The sequence below is a fragment of the Rhinoderma darwinii genome, chromosome 1 (genome assembly GCF_050947455.1).
Source record: "Rhinoderma darwinii isolate aRhiDar2 chromosome 1, aRhiDar2.hap1, whole genome shotgun sequence".
Lineage (NCBI taxonomy): Eukaryota > Metazoa > Chordata > Amphibia > Anura > Rhinodermatidae > Rhinoderma > Rhinoderma darwinii.
In genome coordinates this window covers 22648093-22667828 of record NC_134687.1, presented here as the reverse complement: position 1 = coordinate 22667828, position 19736 = coordinate 22648093, and the positions used below count along the sequence as shown (strand labels likewise).

General features: G+C 42.6%; 2 long non-coding RNA genes across 3 annotated transcripts in view; both read left to right on the top strand.

Moving 5' to 3' along the window:
* Positions 1-19736, top strand: part of LOC142719681 (uncharacterized) — a 255217-nt gene that overhangs the window by 177433 nt on the left and 58048 nt on the right. The gene's annotated exons all lie outside the window — the stretch shown is intronic.
* On the top strand, positions 10867-15220 carry LOC142719465 (uncharacterized). Its single transcript, XR_012872748.1, has 7 exons — positions 10867-11003; positions 11910-12037; positions 12688-12754; positions 12956-13020; positions 13891-14023; positions 14859-14925; positions 15128-15220. It is a non-coding gene; the product is annotated as an uncharacterized LOC142719465 (long non-coding RNA).

Here is a 19736-nt window from a genome sequence, read left to right as displayed (position 1 = left end):
GAGGTGACGTCAATGATTCTCAATAGGAGATACCTGCAAGGAACATTGAGAATATCGGGAAAACTAAGAGCATTTCACAAGGTTGCTTGGATCTTTATTTCGATAGAGAAACATTACTCACCCATGATTTATGGTAAGACCGCAAATCACACCCATCTGTGTTGCTGTCAAACCCTGGCCGTAACCTTGTAGCCACATCAAATGCTGTCTTGTCTTTCAAGATGATAACTACTTATATCCTCTTTAGACAGTCAGATGAATGAACAGGTCACTGCCTCCCACAAGATCAGCACACTCCTCTCCTGCTGCTTGGATCTGTCCAATGATCTGATTGGCTACAGAGTATTCTATCCCCACCCACTTCAAGACACTGTAAATACTAAAGAAAAGAAAATGTCATTGAAAACTAATGAATGTCACGCAATCAAAGCACAATACACAGAAATGAGTATAAAAAACATGTTAATAACGATTCCAAAAACAAAATCTTTAATGTTTCATGAAAACTGATCAAACATTTGGACAATTTACATGACATATGGGAGAAATATTAATTAAGAGCAAGTGATTTATATCATAATTAATGTTAGGAAACGTCGGTCACTTTAAGGTTGTCATGACTACTAGCCAAGCTTCAGAATGGGCCTGTTTTTTGATGCAGAGCCAATCTCATTTCTCTGTCTGCGTCCTATCAGGGTCAAGGGTGGAGTATTTGAATCTGTTCAGTTTTCTCATTGTTGCTTGTGATTTCTTGTGTTTGCATGTTTCTGATCAAGCTCCTGGTTACACCCTGTATCACCTTGACTGTTTGGACTCTTTGAACTGTCCTCGGCTTTGTCTTTGGATTTTCCCTCTGCTCATTAATTTGGACATTCAGCTCTTGGCTGGTTTCGACCTCTGCAAGTCTTGATATTATTCTGTTTTGCAATTTGGACTTTTAGTATCTCCTGGTTGTGAACTCCGCTTGCTGTTTACCCTCTATCTGTCTGGTTTCCGTTCTGGCATTGCCTGCATTGCACCTCCTGTCCAACACAGTATTCTGTAAAAGCAAACTGGGTTCTATGCAGCCAAATCCAACCTGCCTTGAGGTGGGCTCTAGTGAAGACCATAGAGTAGCCTTAGACTATGCTGACCAGGGTGGTGATGGACTTGAGGTAGCTGATTTACCTGCACACTTGATCCAGACAGTCTCCAGCTGCCTTTGGGGAATTGCTTGTATAGCAATTCCATAAACTTGCACTCTGGGGAATTGCTCAAGTAGTGATTCCTTGAAATTTAATCTCCCTCGGAAAGGAGGGGCCGTCTCAGTGCCAGGATAAATGGAGAGCAGAAGACAAGACACGACTCAAAAAGAAAGGATCCTTCTGTGTGACACCAAGTTTCATTAGAATTCAAGACAATTACAATCCCCAGAAATGATCCCAAACCTCTCATGGATCATATAGGAAAATATTGTTCAAAGCCTAAAGAATAACACGGTGCAAACCGCACTCACACTTACAGTATATATAATATGGAACTCTACCGATTCATCATGCAGTGATATATTGTATCTTTTTATTTTATTCGTCACCTTACACCATGTAAGGATTTCATATCCGTGTGCATCATAGGAAAGTCGCCATCACAGCGAACAATATTGTGGCCAGTCACGTAGAGAGGGATACGGACACTATGGTGAGGAAAACTAATGGGACGGCTTTGGATATGTTCTATGCAGAGGGAAATTTATGTATCAATTTCTTTCGGTTACAATATCTTTCCCACAGCGTTACCTTAAGGCCTCCTTCACACACAGAAAATCTCTGTCATATTAAACTGCACCAAAACACTTCTAAAAACACCAGCGTTATTAAATGAAATATGCGTTTTTTTAAGGCGTTTTTAGTGGCGTGTTTATGTGGTGTCATTTTGTATGTGCTTTTTTTTCCTGGCATTTTTGAAGTTCTATTTAGAAGTCTATGGAAAAACGCCTGAAAGAAAATGTTATACTGTGTGTGAATCCAGCCTGAAGAGGGTTGTCTGGGATTATCGAAAGCAAACCCCCCCCCCCTGCTCCCCAAAACAAACAGCGTGAAGCGAGTAGCGATGACTGGGTGAGGTCTGCAGGAAATGTGCATGTGAGGGCAGGTTCACACCGCAGATGTTTAGGCTGAAAATACGAGGCTGAGATTAAAAGAAGAGACTCTGATTCCGGCCGTTTTTTAGAGCTGATGTTCCAATCATTTTTGAGCGTATTTTGAGGAGATTTTTCAGAGAATTTTTTAAAGTGTCACGGGAAAAGGGAGAAATCAGCTTCTAAAATGCTTCCGAAAGGGACATGTCCCTTCTTTTTTATAAAGCGTATTTTTACTTGTTTAATAATTCAGCAGCAAAAATATCCGCCTCATATGAGCTGTGCGTTGTATTTCCTATTTATATTAGTGGTAAGCGGTTTGCAGGCGCATTTCTAGTGTATTTCGGAGCGTAACACGAGCATTTTACACTCTGAGATCCGCCTGAAGATGCGCCGTGTGAACACGTCCTTTATGTGTAAGCTGGGAATACTCCTTTAAGACCCATTTACACCTAAATTATTCTTGTTACAAATGTTATAAATGCACAAAAAGATCAATGTTAAATAATAGCAAATAGATTTTGTATCCATAAAAATTCCCAATGTGGCGGCATCTTCAAATAGAATGACCTCCTGTGCCCGCACAATCACCGTGACGTGACTGTACATCATGTGGCCTTATGTAAGACAATCCATGGTGTACAGTTATGTCATGGGGGCTTAAGGGGTTAATGTTATGGCTGAACGGTGTATAATCATCAAGGGCATAATAATAGGGGTTACAGAGGTAAAAGTCTCACCGGGGGCCGGTGTCTGAGGGGGCCCAAAAGAAGACACTAATATTATAAATGGCGCACAGTCTATAAAGATAGTCGCCTATTGGTCAGTGTCTGTAGCGTCCGGAATAAAGAGAAAACGTCATTTCAAAACGAGGTTGTAATAACGAGACGACACTTCAAAGACAGAGGTGACAGTTTTACACACAGATCCAATTTATAGAAGTGACACTAATGATATAATTGTTCTGCAATGTGTCCCCTTCTATGTACAGATGTGGAGATCTTTAACTTGACTTCTAACGCATTAAATACACAGCGGCAAGAAACTTTCATTTCACTTTTTCAATGGTTTTCAATGACTTAAGTGATAAGTTATCAGAGTCAGGATAAGGATGACTACATCTGTACATGACTCCAAACACACAAGAAGTTCCTCCGCTCACCAGGCCGCGCGTGTGTCCAATAAACTCTCGGTGCGCGGATAATATTCTGGTAACTTTGTGGAGCATTAAAAAGGAGAAAATCCAGAACTCAAACTGAATACAATAAAATGAATCCTTTATTAGTAAAACAGTTTCTATCCGTCCAGTAAGAGCTCACACGTGTCATACATTACATGTTCTTAGTCGTAGCCCCTATAATAACACATGTATCTTCCATGTATATAAAACAGCAGTCCCATGTAACGCCTATATCCAGTGTATACACAGACAGTCTATCCGTCCAGTAACAGCTCACACGTGTCATACATTACATGTTCTTAGTCGTAGCCCCTATAATAACACATGTATCTTCCATGTATATAAAACAGCAGTCCCATGTAACGCCTATATCCAGTGTATACACAGACAGTCTATCCATCCAGTAACAGCTCACACGTGTCATACATTACATGTTCTTAGTCGTAGCCCCTATAATTACACATGTATCTTCCATGTATATAAAACAGCAGTCCCATGTAACGCCTATATCCAGTGTATACACAGACAGTCTATCCATCCAGTAACAGCTCACACGTGTCATACATTACATGTTCTTAGTCATAGCCCCTATAATAACACATGTATCTCCCATGTATATAAAACAGCAGTCCCATGTAACGCCTATATCCAGTGTATAGACAGACAGTCTATCCAGGCAGTAACAGCTCACACGTGTCATACATTACATGTTCTTAGTTGTAGCCCCTATAATAACACATGTATCTTCCATGTATATAAAACAGCAGTCCCATGTAACGCCTATATCCAGTGTATACACAGACAGTCTATCCATCCAGTAACAGCTCACACGTGTCATACATTACATGTTCTTAGTCGTAGCCCCTATAATAACACATGTATCCTCCATGTATATAAAACAGCAGTCCCATGTAACGCCTATATCCAGTGTATACACAGACAGTCTATCCAGGCAGGAGGAGATAATCGATGATGTAACAGATACTGCAGCCGCTTATGATGTCACTGATGATGTCATAGACAGTACTAGTTGCTGGGTTCTATGTGCAGCTGGATTACACTCACTTTACACTTGATATTTGATCATTGTGTTTCCTGCAGATCACGATTTTTGGGCTTTTTCTACAATTTTTGGAATAACATCTGGACCAGGACTGTGATTGACTGTGTGATTGACAGGTAAGATGCAGCATTGTATTATTTATCAGCTATAATGTCAGTGTTATTAATTATACATGTTACTGGATACATGAAATATCTACGCTCTAGAATTCTCATATAAGACCAGATTCACACTGGACATCACTGCAGCAATTTATAACCAGCATCTCACCACAACTATATGATTGTAGAGGAATTTTTTTCTGATAATTGTCGGAGTTGTTTTTTTCTTTAGACAAACAGTTCAAGTTCCAGTAAAATGTTTCTATGAACAGAAGTAAAAGCTGAACATGAGGATTTTACATTCAGATTTCAATGTTACATATTTTCCCCATTAAAGTTACAACTTACTATTTCCTGAAAATTGCAGCAGTCAGTAATGTGTGAATGGAAATGTGAATTCTCAAGTATTTTCCAGAACAGACATGTCAGGAGAGACGTCAGATCCTCTATAATTTTATATGTATGTTCTGTCCTTTGTATAAAATGTCTTATTTACCTTTTAAAGGGAATTTCCATGACTTTATTATTGATGGTCTGTACTTAGGATAGTCCATCAATATCATATCGGTGGAGATCTGACTCTCGCCATCCCCATGATCAGCTGAGTAAAGGGGCCGCACCACCCTGGTCAGCCCCATGTCCCCTTCATTGTTTACCAGGAAAGCTCCATGCATTTGGTAGTGGCTGTGCTCAGTATTGCAGCTCAGCTCAGATAGCTGCAGTACCAGGCACAGCCACTACAAAATATACGGTGCTATGCCTGGTAAGCAATAAAGGGGCCCCTCATTCAGCTGATTAGTTGGGGGGCTGGGAGTCGGACCCTCAATGATCTGATGTTGATGCCATTTGTCAAGGTTTGGCCATCAGTATCAAAGTCCTGGAAAGTCCCTTCAATGTTCATGTTCCACATTTGCCAGATTACAGACTATGTCCACTATAGAATACGATGAGGTCACAACCACCACATCCTCCACCAAATAACTCTGTCATGGAGAATGATGCTGATATATTTATTATAGACATTAATATATGAAGACTAATATAAAGCTCTATAGTAAGAAAAATTATATTATCTATCTAACTATCTATCCATCCGTCCGTCCCTCCATCCATCTATCTATCTATCTATCTATCTATCTATCTATCTATCTATCTATCTATCTATCTATCTATCTATCTATCTATCTATCTATCTATCTATCTATCTATCTGTCTGTCTGTCTGTCTGTCTCTCTCTCTCTCTCTCCCTCTCCCTCTCCCTCTCTCTCTCTCTCTCTCTATCTATCTTATATACTCTTTGGCATATTTAAGGATCCGGGTATTCTAGAACTTACCTAAAACATAAAATATTTGAGTATAAAACTGAAATTGCTCTTAAGCTTTATTCATGAACTCAGTGAGAGAATATGTGATGCTGAAAGTAACGACTCCCCGACAACAGTTCCCACTTTTACATACGGCTGATTCCGTTCCTTCATGTGATTTTGGGTAGATAGGTAACTTCTAATACTTGGAGCCAGTCATAGTTATCAGAGTATAAATGGGAAACCAAGTATCTGACCTGTGTGGAGTAAGGAAGGATGCTACAGTCCTCCTATAGTCCATTCAGGTGGTTCTGTGACTGCGGTACAAGGTAGAGAACTTCTTTAACATGTAAATTATGTTTCCACTTTGGTGTAACTTCTGGTAACATGACAACTACTCTTGTATCTACCCTGTGATTAGAGGTTTTATATTATTTCTTGGATTTTGTCTGAACAGATCCCTGGATTTGGACCAAAACTGCTGCTGCCGGGGAAGCCTCCTGAATACAGCGCTCAGGCTTGATCTAGCTTTATTTTAATTTACCTTTCATGTCTACAGATGTGTCTATCCTTAAGGCTCTGTTCACATCTGCGTTGGAGTCCCGTTCTAACGTTCTGTCGGAGATTTGAGTCAGAACGGGACCCTGAGCAGACACAAACTGACACCGACGGACACCAGAGGTTTTTGCTTCCATCGCCATTTATTTCAATGGTGACAGAGCCGGTGCCCGTGGTTTCCATTTGTGTCCGTTGTGCACCGGACCCATCACTTTGACTACGCTATTGCTTCCGGCAAAACAACGGGTCCAGTGCACAAAAGAGGCAAACGGAAACCTCAGGAACCGGCTCCGTCACCATTGAAATCAATCGTGATGGAAGCAGAAACCTCTGGTTTCCGTCAGTGTCAGTTTGTGTCTGCTCAGGGTCCCGTTTTGACGGAAATCTCCGATGGAACGTTAGAACGGGACCCCAACACAGATGTGAACAGAGCCTAACTTAACCCTAAGGCTGGATTCACACGAGCATGTTCGGTCCGTAAAGGACGGAACGTATTTCGGCGCAAGTCCCGGACCGAACACACTGCAGGGAGCCGGGCTGCTAGCATCATAGTTATGTACGACACTAGGAGTCCCTGCCTCTCCGTGGAACTACTGTCCCGTACTGAAAACATGATTACAGTACGAGACAGTTGTCCCGCAGCGAGGCAGGGACTCCTAGCGTCGTACATAACTATGATACTAGGAGCCCGGCTCCCTGCAGTGTGTTCGGTCCAGGACTTGCGGCCGAAATACTTTCCGTCCTTTATGGACCGAACATGCTCGTGTGAATCCAGCCTAAATCTGACATATCCTGAGATGTATGACGCGAGATGTTACACAAAGTATACCCCCGACATATGCCGTCCCTCAGTCTCCGTCACACATATATTCCCGTGTTAATAGAATTGTATACATTTAACATACTGTACACGTTTCTTACTGGATGGCGGTGACGGACGCCTCTGATATATGTCATGTGTTGGTCATCTATAGACTCCATTGTTAAATAGTGTATATGTGTAATGTATAAGTTTATAAGTGTAACTTCTGGTAGTAGAGAAAATGGGAGGAGTCCTCCAGCTCACCTGTGCAGGTAATTTGCCTTGCCTGTAGCGCCCGGGTCCTCGTGTCGGCACACGTACTGGATAGACAAGAAAAACAGAGGAAAAGGATCCAGCGCTGAGACCATATGAGTCTATTAAAAATGGAAACTTCTTCCAAGTTTTATTGAACAAACAAAGTTAAAAATAGGATAGTCCGTGTATCTTTGGTATCCGTGGTTCATTGGGATGAATAAGCAGGTGCCTACGCGTTTCAGACGCGGTCTGCGTCCTTAATCATGGCTTTCCGTGAGAACTCTGTCAAATGTCAATGGATTTTATATCCGGTCAAGCAGGTGAATTTGATTGCGGTCCACACAGATTACTTTGCTGGAACGCTTCGCTATTATTTAGTTCTGACGGCTGATCTGATAGATATGAAGTCCAGGAATCGGGAGCGGCTAATTCAGGTATAGTATTTCTTGTCTTCATTTTGTTTTGAATTTACAAGTACTTTAGATTGTGCCGCAGCCTTTAATTGTTGGTTCATGAAGGTGACATGAATATGGCCAGAGTTCAATTGACTAATAAACGGATTGGGTTAAAATGTACACCAGGATCCCCCACCATATAGCACTGTTAGCACTAAAACATCATTTGTCCATACATAGCACCTATGCTGAGAAGTTACAGGCATTTATCCTGGAGGCAGTGATGTTTCTAATGTCACACAATTTTTTTCTATTTGACAGCAATTTTTATTTACAAATGAAAGGCGTCTCCATGGGAGCCAAATTTTCCCCCTCCCTAGCTAACTTAGTGATGGCGTGGTGGGAAGAAACATCAATGTTTTCAATAAACAATCCTTTTGCAGGTAATATCAACTGGTACGGAAGGTACATAGACGACCTCCTATTTATTTGGGAAGGGGACACCTCAGACATCCCACACTTCATAACTTTCCTAAATTCAAAAACATCAAATCTTGGATTCACCCACACATGGAACAAAGACAACATCACATTTTTGGATCTCGAGTTGATGGGAAAAGCAGGAACTCGAATCTGCACTAAAACCTTCCGAAAACCTCTGAGTGGAAATACCATACTACATGCATCAAGCAACCACCCCAAGTACACAATCCAATCCACCCCAATCGGAGAAATGAGCCGAGCAAAACATAATTGCATTTCAGACGTCTATTACGAAGTGGAACAAAAACAAATTCATACAAGATTACACAGTAGAGGATATCCCAATTGGTCCTTGAAAAAGGCGCAAATGTAATTCATAAACAATCTAGAGACATCCTACTGTTTAAAGAAAACCTACACACAGCATCGGATTCAAACAAACCAACTCTGGTCCTGCAACAAAACAATCAGTACAACGGTATAAAAAAGATCACGTTTACCCATGCTGATGGAAGATGACAGTTTGGAAGACATCCTCAAAGACGGGTGTAGAATTGTAGCCCGGAAAGCACCGTCTCTAGGTAGCTTCCTTTCACCATCCTTCTTCAATTCTAAAATAACTAAAACCACCTGGCTGGAACAGAAAGGCTTTTACAAATGTGGGAACAACCCATGTAAAGTCTGCCTCTTTGCACTTCCAAAAAAACTGTTCCACGATACAAATAATACAAACGTCTTCACCATTAATAATTACACCAACTGCAATACAGAATCAGTAATCTACATTATTGAATGCACCCAGTGTAACCTCAAATACATAGGATGCACCAACCGTAAATTTAAAACAAGAATGCTAGAACATCTAGGATACATACGTAATCCGAATATTGTCAACATCTCAAATGTCGCTAAACATTTTATCCATCAACACAACAGATTGACCAACTATTTCAAATGCTATGTCATTGAAAAAATTCATACTCCAAAAAGAGGGGGAGATATTATACATAAGACACGTACAAGAGAGGCATATTGGATTTTTAGGTTACAAAAGAGGAAGGAATTGATGTTCCATTATTGATTTTTGGAATTTTTGACTATAATACACAAGAAAGTGATAACAGTTAATTCAAACTAATCATTCTAGCATCGCTGTCTAGATAATGCAAGGAACTAAAATAACGAATTCAAGCTTACCAACGGGAATAAACACATAACTGCATTATCTTTCCCCCCAAAACATTACTAACACAAATAACTAAAAATACATTAATAAATTAATTTTATCATTCGAGGATCATAAATATATAATACACATACGCAATGTATGCCGATAAAATTATTATTACAACAAATGAGTTTATCATTAAATTCCTATTATACAAGTTCAATACCATTAGTACATAAACCAATACATTACAATGTCCTAAAATGAGAGATCGCTATTATATGCACGAACGTGCACAAGAAAAACACATCAGACTTCCAGACAATAAATATGGGTGCATAATGATCCCTAAAAGGAATAAGGAGCCAACGTTTTTCCTGTATCGATCAAAATATATAACAAGTGGAGAATAATTGAATGCAAACAATATCATCCAAGTCCTATCTTCCAAATCAATGCCAATAGCTAAATGAACCAATTCAAGGCAATTAACGGGAATCAACAAAACATAAATATTTAAGTAAATAGCAATATGATTGGCCGCCAGAACACATGATAGAATTAGAAAAACGTAATGATATAATGCCAAACAAACGTGTTTGTCATTAAATTCTCATCATTCAAGTAGAAAACGACAAGTTGTGTTAATATCAAAATCCATAGAAATATTACCAGGAAGAAACACCCCATCAAAGCAAAATAAAAAACAATAAAATATACAATAGGGGTATAACATCATCAAAATGACATGAACCATAATACGTGTTCAGGACATTCCCCAGTTAAGAAGTAAACAAATAAACCAACTAATAATACCAAAAATAATTAAAAAACAATATATACAAAACACATCCTACTAACATCTTAAACATTTTTGATATCTCCAGCAACAACGCAACACGTTTTTATCTAACACTTTTCTCACATATATGTATTTGAACCCAATCCGTCTATTAGTCAATTGAACTCTGGCCATATTCATGTCACCTTCATGAACCAACAATTAAAGGCTGCGGCACAATCTAAAGTACTTGTAAATTCCAAACAAAATGACGACAAGAAATACTATACCTGAATTAGCCGCTCCCGATTCCTGGACTTCATATCTATCAGATCAGCCGTCAGAACTAAATAATGGCGAAGCGTTCCAGCAAAGTAATCTGTGTGGACCGCAATCAAATTCACCTGCTTGACCGGATATAAAATCCATTGACATTTGACAGAGTTCTCACGGAAAGCCATGATTAAGGAGGCAGAGCGCGTCTGAAACGCGTAGGCACCTGCTTATTCATCCCAATGAACCACGGATACCAAAGATACACGGACTATCCTATTTTTAACTTCGTTTGTCCAATAAAACTCGGAAGAAGTTTCCATTTTTTATAGACTCATATTGTCTCAGCGCTGGATCCTTTTCCTCTCTTTTTCTTGTGTAACTTCTGGTAACATGACAACTATTCTTGTATCTATCCTGTGATCAGAGGTTTTGTATTTTTTTCTTAGATCTTATCTGAACAGATCCCTTGATTAGTCCCAGAACTGCTGCTGCCGGGACAGTGTCCTGAATACAGCGCTCAGGTATTGATCTCTCTTTCCTGTAATTTACCTTTCCTGCATATTACTCATACACGTCCCAAATTATCAGGTCAGAAAACAGACGTCACTGTTGTGTATGACTGAAGCCATTCCTCCATGTCACATAGGGAGATAGATCCCTGACACGTGGCGGCCGTCATAGTTATCATCAACACTCTTATTCTACTGACACCAAGAAGTTCACCAGTCACATAATCTTACTCCTGGATATAGAGCCGGACATAGAAGACAGGGGTCCTCATAGCGAAGATCAAACCGGGCCCTCCATTATGGGGCCCCAATGTAGCTACTGAGGACAGACGGGCGTGATGTTTGTTTACCTCTCCATTCCCTTCCCATGACCTTTGGGACAATTCTCCACCGCTTTTCTGCTGCCAATGTAGTTCCTCTGGAGAGCGGAGTCCTGCGCAGGTTGTCACCACCCAGCCGCAAAGAGGAGAGGACCAACTCCATTACCTGCTATATAGTGACCCCAAATCCACTGCTGCCTAAATCTATAACTGACAAATTGTATTTCCCATGAAGTGTAATCTTATATTATAATAATTAATTACAATTAAGCTCCAATCCCAGGGAGGATGTATTATCTCTTCTATGTATATAATACTGGTCATATGTTCTGGACTTGTCTGTTCCTATTATAAGTAAATAATTGTATTTCCCATAAAATTATAATACTGGAGCATCTCTTCTTAGCACTCTGCATATTGCCATTCCTCTATAATTCCTCCTGGAAATATTTACATATGGGGGATACAATATCTCTTGTCTATAGGCCGTGTCCCTAAACATTATGAAACTGTCAGCACTCATTGTATAGTATCAGACCATGGCATTGAGAAAAGGGAATAGCATCACCCAGCTGTCAATTTCTTCTTATATTTCCAGGAGTAATAAAAAAGTAACAGCCCAATGAAGATCTCTGTGATGGTCTCAGGTCCAGGTGTAGGAGGGCGGCTCAAAAAATAAGGAGAGCGCCCAACTACTGCCCAGCATATAAAGTAGGAGAGTCCAAGGTAAGTGCCGAATATTTCTTTACCTCTACACACGTTATATCACATATTTACTGGCTGGAGGGTTTATAGCAATAATGGAGATTCTCTCCAAGAGCCCAATTTCAGTTTTCTCACATTGTCCCTCAGAAAACAAGGTTGTTCTTCCTAATATTCCTCGCTTCAATGCTGGGGGTGGTAGATGGAAGAATAGAAAAAAATGTCCCTAACAAAATGTAGTGACCGCTTATTACTGACAAGCTACAAACCTGTAATATATTAGGATCAGAGACCAAGAGCCTGGAAACCCGGTGTGGTGAACTATGGCATCCAGACTAAGCTGCCACCTAAACTTATATATTGTCAGGTAACCCGGTGCATGCCCAGAATATTCATTACATGTGTCAGGATTCCTCCAGGTGATGGCAGAATTGGGGATTTGTTCAGGTTGTGACCCGCTTATGCCAGTCATGGACACCAGGGCCTGTGTGTGACTACAACCTCTTCACCCCTATAGTTATGTTCCCTGGGTCTACGTTACATTACAAAATGTGTTCAATGTCTGACTCGCCCTGTGATAGGAAATGACACGTGTGACAGTAAATATATTATTATACATTATAGATATGGGGTTATTTTATGTATATGCAGTAAACCCATTATGTATATTACAGACATATAAGACATGTGAATATGCGGCCCCAGTGACAGCCGACATGCTAGAAGATCCACCCTATATATGTAAGTATTATAGAAAATAACAACCTATAGAAATCCTATAATGTGATGTCACCCAGAATGTTCCTATAGAGACACATGACCAGCGAGGCTGCGGGAACAAATTCCCCAATGTTGTGAATAGGCTGAACATATATTTGTTGATATGATGACCCATACTAAGCTCACCTCATAATATCTGCACAATTTACATTTTCATTCCAGAATACCTTGTGATCGGCTGCCTGCTGCCAGGGGGACTCTCTGAAGTCATATTTCATCTATATGAGGTATGTCCATCATTAGTTACTATATATAGGGATAGGGATCGTGTAGGTAATGGGTTTCTATGTGTAATATGAAGATGGTCACATGACTGGCGGTGCCATGTAGTCTAGGGGGGACAGGTAAGGGCACAATAGGGGGTGGTAGATGGAAGAATAGAAAAAAATAGCTTGGCCCCAATGTAACTGCACAGATCTCACATATAGTACGTCCGCCCCTGATTTATTTTAGAAAGTCATATGGGAGAAGCCCCCTGACCGGCTAAATACCTAGGCCAAATGGGCAAACATCTTGTAATAGCCACTGATTCCACGTCATGTAACTGCTGAGGGGTTGTATTATATAATATTGTATATTGTAATGTCGTGGTGAAGGAAAGGTGCAGGGATCAGGAGTCATCTCTACTACTTGGTGTCTCAGCGCTGGGCACTTGTGCAGTGTGTCCCAGACATGGACCCCAAACTTTACTAGCAGTCAGGGGAGACACTGCTTACCTTACTGTTATCATTACTACAAGTAATAAAAGCGGGGGGCCGGGAGCGGACCTGTCCATGCCGCCTGTCACTCTGACGTCCACAGCGTTTATCTGCAGCATTGTAGGGGGAGGGGTGGCAGGACTCCTAATAAAGTGTCTGTGTGAATATTTGTATGAACCCGCTCAGAAACCCCATAATAGTTACTGTTGTGATGTAATAAGAATATAGTTCATTATAATAACTCACTGATAAGAGACACATTGTAGAAGCATAAAAATGAGATAATATGTAATACACCTAAAGCTATAAAATACAATGTTGGGGACTGGTCTCTGTTCTACATGAAAATGTTTCCATCGTTTGGGATTTCTCCTAATACTTTGTCTTTCTTACTCCTAGTATTAATTCCTCATAAGAGCTGATGAGAACCACACGTCCCAGGAGGGCAGATCACAGAATAAGCAGAGCCCTCCACCTCACCATCACACAACGTCCTACATTCAGCCGGACGTATTCAGTAGGAGAGTCCAAGGTCGGTGTATTTTATTTCCTGCATCTCTACACGATCGCACAGGGCGCATTACTGGTCAATACTGAAGGGGGCGCCACCACCATAGATGTCCTGAGCCCCCACAGCTTGTACTCCCGATCCAGCACTTGGTGCCCAAACCTGTGGAAAGACAGAAAGATACATTTCATAGCCTAATGACTAGGTGATGTTATTGGGCGCTGTATGATTATATTAATGGGCCACTACATAGTACATCATAAGGGGGGAGGGCGTCCATAGAAGGTACAGCACAGGGCACCAATCAACCTGAGGCCGGCCCTGGATGTGACATAATAGCTGCAGCAGTGACAGCCGTCCACACTGACATGACCGCTGTGGCCTAGTAACCAAAGACATCAGAACCACCAGCGCAGGAGCCGCAGGGAATATGGAGGATGAGTAGTGACTGTCTGTTATTTATAGACATATGCGGCTTATACTCAAGTTTTAAAACTGTCAGAAAAAATCTTTAATGAATATTTTCTCTGGTATCTGAAACCAGAAATCTAATTTCCCATTTTCTACTCTCTCTACTCCAGTCCAAAAGACTAAACAAGAAATAAATTAGATGTATTTTATTAAGGATACGATTATATAGGAGAATAACTATAAGCTCCTGGGCCCTCACACAACATCTATACCAGCGCCATCCAATTGTCATGTGCCGTCATACTGCTGGCGTTATTTCTGTGGCAGAGGGGGTATTGGACTCGCCCTGTGATAGGAAATGACATGTGTGACAGTAAATATATTATTATACATTATAGATATGGGGTTATTTTATGTATATGCAGTAAACCCATTATGTATATTACAGACATATAAGACATGTGAATATGCGGCCCCAGTGACAGCCGACATGCTAGAAGATCCACCGTATATATGTAAGTATTATAGAAAATAACAACCTATAGAAATCCTATAATGTGATGTCATCCAGAATGTTCCTATAGAGACACATGACAAGCGAGGCTGCGGGAACAAATTCCCCAATGTTGTCAATAGGCTGAACATATATTTGTTGATATGATGGCCCATACTAAGCTCAACTCATAATATCTGCACAATTTACATTTTCTGTTCCAGAAATTGTTGTGATCGGCTGCCTGCTGCCAGGGGGACTCTCTGAAGTCATATTTCATCTATATGAGGTATGTCCATCATTAGTTACTATATACAGTACCCACCATTAGCTCTCTACACTGAAAGAGTGATGAGCGGGCAAAATGTCAACACAAGGATAGTAGAGGGGAACTTTGGATACTTTGGTAGGAATAGGCATAGTGAAAGTTAGGGGTTTCTTTGCCTAAAATTCTGGCCACATGGCCCGGTGTGGGCCTGAACGTAGGTGTAAGGTAATTGGGTGAGGAGATTGGGGGTAGTGAAGGGGGATTTTAGGCAGGGCTGCCCTGCCAAGAACATTTGGAACACGTCAAGACCTGGTAAAATTATCTACAAGGGCTTCAGGGAGGTAGCGTGGGAACTACGGTGCCGGCAGTTGCTGCAGTTCCTTGCAGAGGGCACATTAATGCGTTCGATCTCACGGCGCCACAGACTGGAAGTTCGATAGGCCTAATCTAGGACTACTATTTTTGTGTGAAACTTGAGGCGGCCGTACCAATATGATGCAGTAGACAAGGACTTGATTGAGTTGCATTACCCAATATGGTCTGCAGGCATAGGTGACAATGGATACTGGCAAAATGTTTTTATATTCACAGGACTCAAGTAGAAAGCAGTGGAAGGGGCCAGGATATCGCCACCTATAGAGGTCCCACAAGTCATGCAGCACAGGGACCTGGACTTGGGGTGTAATGGACTGTTTAGATGTGGTGGCTGAAAGTAAGTGTCCTTGCATCGTGGAAGCATGGCAGCTATCCTCAATGGTGTCAGCATAGAATTTTTTTTAGGGAATATCACATGATGATGGGCCAAGTGCCAGGGCCCTTGCACAGCGTTCCTGGGTGGGTGAGGGCAGCATGATCCCAGGGGGGCCTCATAATCCGAACATGGGGCCAAAATGTTTACTACACAAGGAGGGTGCTGGCACGATGTTTGTAAATACAGGAGCAACTTGTCTGGACGTAAAGAGCAGCAGAGAAGGCAAGTCACTATGGGGACCACCGGAAGGACAAGATGTCAATATGACTAAAAGTGAAGCAATGGAGGAAGAAGATAACAGCAACTGTTGAGTCTGATTCTGATCTGTCAGATGATTATGAGTGGTCTGATGTTGAGGTTAGAAGGGGTGTTGGCCAAGCTGTTGTAGGTGCTGTAAAAAATGTTCAAACATGATGAGGGAAAAAGGTAAAGACAAGGAGGCACAATACTAAAAGTCAATCCTTTAGTGGAAAGAAGGGTGAAAGTTTGGGACCAGGACACTTCTACATGTTTGCTGACCTCTATCTACTCACACTTGTGCCAGGAAGTGTTGGGGAAAGGAAAGGTTTGTCTACATTTTGAGATGTCTAGGGAGATCATTGCAGCAAAAGAGGATGGGTAGCTCTCAAGGGGAAGAGGGGCAAAGGAGGTTATTAGGGATTGGTTGAAGGGATTTTTTGGGTATTGCAGTGTTAGGGTATGTTCAAACGCACTTTTTACGGACGTAATTCAGGCGTTTTATGCCTGGAATTACGGCCGAAAATACTGCTTGAAAGCGTCGGCAAACATCTGCCCATTCATTTGTCGATTTTCATTTTCACAGACTAATTCCAATAAATTCAGTAAAAAAGCTGTGGGGTTAAAATGCCCACTATACAGCTAGATAAATTCCTTGAGGGGTGTAGTTTCCAAAATGGGGTCACTTTTGGGAGTTTCCACTGTTTTGGCACCACAAGACCTCTTCAAACCTGACATGGTGCCCAAAATATATTGTAATAAAAAGGAGGCCCCAAAATCCACTAGGTGCTCCTTTTGCTTCTGAGGCCGGTGCTTCAGTCCATTACCGCACTAGGGCCACAGGTGGAATATTTCTAAATAATGCAGAATCTGGGCAATAAATATTGAGTTGCTTTTCTCATGTAAAACCTTCCGTGTTACACAATTTTTTTATTACAAATGAATTTCTGCAACAAAAATTTAATTTGTAAATTACACCTCTACATTGCTTTAATTCCTGTGAAATGCCTAAAGGGTTAAGAAACTTTCTTGATTCGGTTTTGAATACTTTCAGGGGTGCAGTTTTTAAAATGGGGTGATTTATGGGGAGTTTCTAATATAGAAGGCCCTCAAAGCCACTTCAGAAATGAACTGGTCCATGAAAAATAGGTTTTAGAAATTTCTTGTGAGAAATTGTTGCTAAACTTATAAGCCTTGTAACGTCCTAGAAAAATACAAGGACGTTCAAAAAATGATGCAAATATAAAGTAGACATATGGAAAATGTAAACTAGTCACTATTGTGTGGTATTAATATCTGTTTTACAAGCAGATACATTCAAATTTAGAAAAATTAAAATTTTTGCAAATTTTCTCAAAATTTTGGTGTTTTTCACAAATAAATACTGAATTTATCGACCAAATTTTTTCCATGACGTAAAGTACAATATGTCACGAGAAAACATTCTCAGAATCGCTTGGATAGGTAAAAGCATTCCGGAGTTATTACCACATAAACTAACACATGTCAGATTTGAAAAAATCGCCTGCGTCCAGAAGGCCAAAACAGGCTGCGTCCTCAAGGGGTTAATATCGATGCTGAAAAGTTTGAAGTTACAGGCCCAAAGCCTGAGGCTGCAGTACGGAGAGAGTCTGATGACAACATTTTCTGTTCTGATTTCACTCTGTGACAATAAATGATAATATTCTAGTACAGTTGTATGAATAAATGGTTTGGCCTTTTTGGAGTTTTTGTGATTTGTTTTATCCATAGACATTAATGATAACAGCAAAAATATACCTGAATACATTATATTAACACTTGTCTGGTCAGCGAGAAATCCCCAGTCAGGGTGGACTGTCCTGGGTTTGCTTCCCTGCCTGTACTATATGATGGTAGTCACCTCACCGGTCCTGGATTTGCTTCCCTGCCTGTACTATATGATGGTAGTCACCTCACCGGTCCAGAAGAGGCTGGACGCAGCTGCAGGGTGAAGGGAAGCCGACATGACCGTCCTGGTAGGGAAAGGGTTAATTAGTTGAGGGAGAGTTGGAAAGAGCTGAAGGAGGGACGGGGAGGAGTTAAGGGGGACGGGGGGCCGTTACTGCGCTTCCCGCTGTTTCTCGGCATTGAGCCGGAAGCAGCGGGAGGAGTAACATAAGAAGCAAGTAAGCTCCCCGTTGCCCGGCTTTTAGAAATGGCAGAAGCCCTTATGTTAGAGCGGCTGCGTGCCGCTGCTGTGCACCACGGTCCCGGATGGCTAGAGGAGACCGTGGCTGCAATAACGAGGATCCCGGACGCCGTTTCGCCACGTCGGGCACGGCGTTCGGGGTCTGTTGAAAGGGACAGGCTCCCCTCCCCCGGCCCCCTTACGAGCATGGCTATGGCGGCGGGGGGGGAGTCGGCTACAACCGCTCCTGCGCTGGGCAGGCAGAGAGCGGTGCCAGGGGTGACGACGACGCAGGCTGGGTCGACCCGTCCCTCTCGGCGGTCCCGACCTCCAGAGCGCCTCAGTCCGGAGGTAGTCCCGCGGACACGGCGTCGCAGAGGGAGCCCGATCCCGGACGCTGCAGGCCAGGCAGCTGGGAGGACCGCCCCTTCCCAGGCCCTGCGTCCTGGCAGGAATCCCAGGCCGCGACGGGGTCCGGCGGTAAGCAGGGAGTCGCAGGCTGGGCTCCCTGTCACCCCTCCCCCATCAGATGGAAGATTTGGAGAACAAGGTACGGCCGCCCCGCATGGTGATGTTCCGGCCAGGGGGCAGGCTTCGTCAGGATCGTCTAGACGGACGCCTAGATCTGCAGCGACGTCGAGGCAACAGGTCCGGTCGGAAGTCTGGGTCCCGGCGGTCGGGCGGCAGGTTGCCGGCCCATCGGTCAGCGCGTCCTCATCCCCGTTCCGAAGATGTCGTTGGGAGGGACAGTCGTCGGCGAGAGAAGAACTGGAGGAAGGTGAACTGGACGTGTATCGTCGAGGTCAGGATGGTCCGGCTGACGGGAACACAGCGCCTGTGCAGCCCGGTGAGTGTATAACTCCATCATTGTCTTATCCAGCGATTTTTATGTCGGGTGTCGGCGGGGGGGCGGCTAGCGTTGCATCGGGGGCCGGTAGTGGCGCGGGCGGACGCGACGGAGCGGGTTTGGCAGACTTAGTGGGTTGCTTACGGGAGCTGGTGGGGCGCCTGGATAGGGCCGCGGCGCCGGTAGTAACGGAAGTGTCTCCTGCGGTAGTTTGGGAAGGCCCCAGGGACGTGGGATCGTTACAGGCGCGTCCTGTGGTGGCGGTTAGAGAGGCGGTCGCGGTGTCGGTACAGACCGAGGCACAGAAGGACGGCGATCGAGTGCGTATGGACGATCGTGCTCGGGGGGAGGTGTATGTTTGTTTTGAGGGTCCGTTGGGGGCGCATTTAAAGCAGGAGGTGCGTGATCGGATCTGGAAAGACGAGTATGTTGAAATTTTTTCTCTCTTGCCGCTGGCTAAATTTAATTTGGATAAGAGCAAGCGGGACGAGAGTAAAAAGGACGAGGAGGAACGGCGGCGGTATAGGCTTATCCCGCAGACGTTCGTCAATTGGTCGCAGGCGTTCGCCATATTGGCTAGT